The sequence below is a fragment of the Natator depressus genome, chromosome 8 (genome assembly GCF_965152275.1).
Source record: "Natator depressus isolate rNatDep1 chromosome 8, rNatDep2.hap1, whole genome shotgun sequence".
NCBI lineage: Eukaryota > Metazoa > Chordata > Testudines > Cheloniidae > Natator > Natator depressus.
In genome coordinates this window covers 55,345,563-55,351,306 of record NC_134241.1, presented here as the reverse complement: position 1 = coordinate 55,351,306, position 5,744 = coordinate 55,345,563, and the positions used below count along the sequence as shown (strand labels likewise).

At 41.6% G+C, this 5,744-nt stretch overlaps 1 pseudogene; it reads left to right on the top strand.

Moving 5' to 3' along the window:
* Nucleotides 1–4,063: 4,063 nt before the first annotated feature.
* Nucleotides 4,064–5,181, top strand: LOC141992850 (large ribosomal subunit protein uL30 pseudogene; annotated as a pseudogene).
* The last annotated feature ends 563 nt before the right edge of the window (nucleotides 5,182–5,744 follow it).

Below are 5,744 nucleotides of genomic sequence, written 5' to 3'. Positions count from 1 at the left end.
TTCAGGATGTCTTTTTCCATGGTGGTTTAAATCTTCCTGTGAGTCAGTGTTTACTTCCTTTATTTAAAGAGAGGGAGAGAGATTCCCATTTTAAATGCTGTGTCCTGTATTCCTGCATCCTCTCCTCCCCCAAACCCTGGATGGAAATTTTTACCATGTTGAAAAAAAGGGTGTATACTGTTGGGGTAGGAGACTTCACTTAATTTAACTCAGACCTCCTAACAGATCAAAATATTTGTTTATGATTTGCAAGGCTTCCAGTTTTACAGACAAAAAACAAAACAAAAACCATCATAAAAAAATTGCATCCGTTTCTTCTAGCATTCTCACTAGCTTTCTGTCAGACTTCAAACGCAGAAGAGAAAAGCTTTGAATTAAATTGTATAGGGAGATTTTTCATGTATGCGGGTGCGTCAGCCTTTGTGTCTTCATGTGTCTGTCACAGCTCTTTACTAAATATTGCTCACTCATTGAAGTTTATGTAAGTGTGTGAAATGCATGAATCTGTAATAGGATTTGGAAGTTTGAGTCATTAAAAGATTCAAAATTAGTTGTGCGCTGTTTTGCAGTTGAATTTGAACATGACAGTCAAAAGTATCCATACTGTTTCCACAAATCATAAAGCAGAATGAAAGCCTTTCAGACAATGAGTACAAATGTGTGCTAATTTTAGTTATCCAGGTCCTGTGATTATGAAAATGTAAATTGAACTAATGGAAATACCTTTCCCACACAATACCTAGCACTTAAAGTTTTTAATCTTCAAAGTGCTTTATAAACATTAACTAATTAATCCTCACAATGCTCTTTTGAGGTAGATTAGTAAATGTATGCCCAATTTGCATATGGGAAGCCATGCAAGGCAGTATAGTGACTTTCCTGCAGCCACAGAGTTAGCTCTATGAGAAGAGGTCAGAAGTTCTTGGCTCTCAAAAGGAAGAATAGCCTTGGAGTTGAGGCTCTGGACTGTAACTAAGGAAACAGATTAATTTCCCAGCTCTGCCACAGACTTCCTGTGTGACCATAGGCAAAAATCACAATCATGCTGAGTCTCAGCTTCCTCAAATGTAAAATGTACCACTTTAATCTATGAATCCATAAATACTTGGAGACACTCAGACAATATGGTGGTGGGGCACCATAAAAGTACATAGCTAGTCATGTGCTCTGATCACTAGATCCTCCCTTTGTTCTATGGCCATAGGAATTTATGTAGCACATAATTCAGCCAATATTATTAGCCATCAAGGATTCTGACATGTTTAAGTGTAATTTCTGAACATTTAACTACGCAAATACAAAAGGACACCATAACATTTAATATCATACCTCTGTCTGAATATCTTTCACTGTTATTGTTATAACACCACAATACCTGAAAGATTAAAGAGGGGAGGGGGGGAAATCTCTACAGAATTTGCGTAGCCAGCTATGTCTGCTTTGTGGCTAATTTGCACTGGTGTATAGGTGACACAATGTGGGCCAGAATCTGGGCCCAGTAGTTTCAGACCAGAGTAGAGCAAAGATAATACTGATGGTATTCCTTCACTAACTGCACCACTTCCATCACTTTCTCGAATAGGCTCCTTAGTTCAAATTCTGTTTTCAGTTTCACAGCAGCTGTGAATTCCACTGAAGTCAACATGCAGTTCTTCTTAGGGGGCCTTTGTGCATTCCCACTTGTGGGATAAGGTGCCCTTGGTATCAAGTTGTGGAACTGCCTTGAAAAGCACAGATGTGTATGAGATTTCACACAAGATGGTATCATTGCTCTGTTCTTTATAAGAGAGAACACCCCTAACTGTCTCAGTTCCTTATCACCACTTCAGAGGTTGAACTGAAGTTGCCTCTTCCACCCCCAAGCTAGATTTTTTCCTTCTACTAACTTAGTATTTTCTTGCAAGTAGTTTAGAGTGGTAAACCTTCTTTTGTTCCAGGATTCTTTGGTTCCTCACCAGGCCCTGAGCCCCAAAACGGTTTCAAGAAGTATGCCACATGGGGCAGTCCAAGATCCATGGACAAGGCCTTCTATGTCTGGGCAAGACTCATTCAGTAGCCCAGTGTGTAGTTTGCCATGCCTTTGTTCCCCACAACAGAAAGGAGACACATGAGGTTCCAGGCTCAGCTGGCTTATCAATTCCTACACTCCGATGCTCCAGGAGGTCCATTGAGGGTACTGAGACCAGCCTCCATACTAAGGTACTGTACTCTGACACAGGATTCAAGATGCGTTCTACCGTTTAAGCCTCAGTGCTGCATAGCCCTGAGATTGGAATCTCTTCTACCTTATACTGGGAGTGAATTCTTTATCTGGCACCACCAGCACCGGCTAAATCAAAAGAATCTGAAAACAAACCAGCAACACCTATTAAGGCCTCAGTGACCATGGCAAAGAACAGGTTGTGCACTGCTTCCTAATCTCCCATAAGTGGAAATGTACAGAGGCCCTTGAAGAAGAAAGAAGTTACTTATCAGTAACTGTCATTCTTCAAGAGTCACTCCTGTGTATCCACACTCCCTGCCCACCTTCCCCTCTGCCTCTGAGCATCTAGCCTAGACTTCTTTTCCTGAGATTTCCCCACTGTTGCTACCATTAGTTCATTTCCACCTGTGTTAGTAATGGTGAGAATGTGAAGTAAACCAGCCACGAGTATTTTAACAACTTTGTTGCCTAACTCCGCTCAGCATGTTTGTTACAATAACATCACCTGCCAGTCAGAATTAATCCTTCCACCATTGCTAGCACCCATAGGAGGTGCACCAGTGGAATATTGTAATGGGAAAAACAAGTCTAGACAAGGCCAGTGGGTCGAATGCAGCCCTAGTGTAACTTTATTGAAGACAATGATGTTACACCACCACTAATTTAAACTAGCAGTCTTTAACTTACCTCCAAAATGGTAGAAATCCTAACTAGTGCTATCAAGAACAAATTACAGCGCACCATGCAGGCTTGACAATGAGTCACCTTTAATGCCTCCATTTAGCCAACCCGAATATTTTTTCTTTGTTCAGTGATCAAAGTGTAGGTTTTGGAGTTTAAAACAATTTGACATACCCTTCTTAGTCTGGAAAATTCAACTCGGCCAATTGCAGTTTCCTGGGCAAACCTTCTATTTCTGTTTTTCTCTCACTAGTGTTTAACAGGAAAAATACTTTAACTTTCCACTTGCTCTTTTAAAATATATATTTTAAAGAGAGAGAACTTGTGTGCTTGACTCATGATCTGGAAAAAGCTGTAATCTTTGTGATGACAACGGGCCATATTTATTCCTGATAAAACTCCATCAAAGTCAATGCAGTTACTTCAGGGATGGATTTGGTCCAAGATGTTAATTCTTCAGGAAAGCAATGCAAGCCACGCCATCTAAAATTTTAAAAATATAATAATTCAGCCTGTCTCCAAATAACTTGCTTTGTCATTTGGAAAGAGAACAATAAAGTGAGATGTGGATGGGATGGAGCTGGTTGCTTAGTAATTGGATACGGTGCCTTCCATGTCTAGTTAGGTTCTAAGTTAGTCCTAACAGTCACTTCATGATTGCTATTAGTGAACTATGTGAAATGAGTAGGTCCCCTCAGTAGAGCAGTTTCCATATCACAAGCCTCCACCATGGCAAATTGTTGGTATCTTCATTTGAGAGGTAAAGGACTAAATGGCATTAGAGAGAGAATGTACCTCTTCCACTCCTAATAGTGGTCCCTCAGTCAGAGTTGAGGCCCACTGATGAGGCAGTATGACAAAACTTGCACTGCAGTTACCTATCTTGTGGATTTCAGTCTCCAAAGTTCTTGGTATAATGCCTCTCAGAAGCACCAGTAATTTCTGCTCTTTTAAAGAGCTAGAAAAATCAATTATATTATAGTCTTTTCCAGGAAACAAAGTCCAGTTTATACCTATGGTGCTTCAGATTGTGAAACAGGTGCTTTTCTGAAATTGCAGGGGAAATTGAGTGGCCAGAATGTAAATACCTGAACTAGAATTTAGGCAGGAGACTCTTGGAAAAGAGTGTCATGGAATCTTTAATGACAAGCAGAGGTGCTGGTCATTAAAAGCTAATGTGTCTTAGACCCACCAATATTACCACAGAAATCACCTACGTTGTACACAGTGTGTTCTGTGCCTGATGAACTACAAAGTTCAGTACAACCTACCATCATCAGAGGACTTCTAGGGAACTGAAGTTGCTCCAGGCCCTGGAATCTGGAGTATACCTGGCTACCACTGGAGTCTCTTGACCCTGCTGCTCTTCCAGTGGGGATCATGGTGGGCATAGAAGGAAAGAAGGTGCCATCTGTTCCAGAAAGCCTTTTTAAAAAGCGAAAGGCTTTCGCTGATATAATGGCCAAGTGTCTGAAGAGGCTAGTGTTTCAAAAGATGCTTCGTAAAGTGCAAAGAAAACTCATCTATGCAAGAGCTCAGGCCTATCATAAGGAGTACAGGCAAATGTATAGACGTGAGATTCGTATGGCCCGAATGGCACGCAAAGCTGGCAGTTACTATGTACCTGCTGAACCAAAACTGGCCTTTGTGATCAAGATCAGAGGTATCAATGGAGTTAACCCGAAGGTCCGTAAGGTATTGCTGCTCCTTCGCCTGCGTCTGATTTTCAATGGCACATTTGTAAAACTCAACAAGGCTTCAATTAACATGCTGCGGATTGTTGAACCCTACATTGCATGGGGCTACCCCAATCTGAAATCTGTGCATGAACTGATCTACAAGTGTTGTTACGCCAAGATCAACAGGCAGCGCATTGCTCTGACTGACAATTCTCTGATTCAGCGGTGTCTTGAGAAATAAGGTATCATCTGCATGGAAGATGTGGTCCATGAGATCTATACTGTTGGCAAGAACTTCAAAGTGGTGAACAACTTTCTGTGGCCCTTCAAGTTATCTTCTCCTCGAGGTGGAATGAAAAAGAAAACTATCCACTTTGTGGAAGGTGGAGATGCTGGCAACAGGAAAGATCAAATTAACAGGTTCATAAGGAGAATGAACTAATGGTGCCCAGCAGTGGACTTTCCTACTCTGATCTGTTCATAAAAAAAATTTGTTAAAAAAATAAAAAAATAAATAAACAAACAGACTACAGGAGGCAGCAAACACAGGGGAGACAGAGAGCTAAGAATACAGGCTTCTGCAGCTGGGTTTCAAGCCACTTCCTCCTTCCCCCCTACATCTGACCTCCCCAAATCCAACTTTCAGATCTTATTTGTTATCATTCATAAGTAGAAAGGACATTACACAGGATTACCAGAAATGTTCAGGCATTAACAACTGTGGGTTACTATCTTCACTATCAAAGAAGCCGGCAGTTTATTGGCTTGTCAACAGACATAAAAGCAGTCTGTGAGAATTACCATAGGGGAGGCATTTTAGAAAACAGCCTATAAATGAGCAAAAACATTCCCATGAGCATGGAATAAATTAAGGGGAATCTGCGGGGGGGGGCAGAGGGCACAGTGTGGTTCCCTGCCTACTTACATGGGGTGGATCTCAGTCCCAAGAAGCACCCTCTACAGGGCCCCATGAAAAGAAAAAGAAAAACAGTGCTGCACAGACTGCTAATCTCTGTCTCTGCAGGGCAGAGGGGTCCCATGGGTCAGAGATCCCACCCATCCACAGCTCTCCGGGCATGATCTGGCCCTCTGAGATTTGGATAGTAAACCAGGGTTAACAGCAGTACACATGCAAAAGTCTCAAGCGGTCTTTAATGACCAGGGGCTAGCAGAGTCTCTAT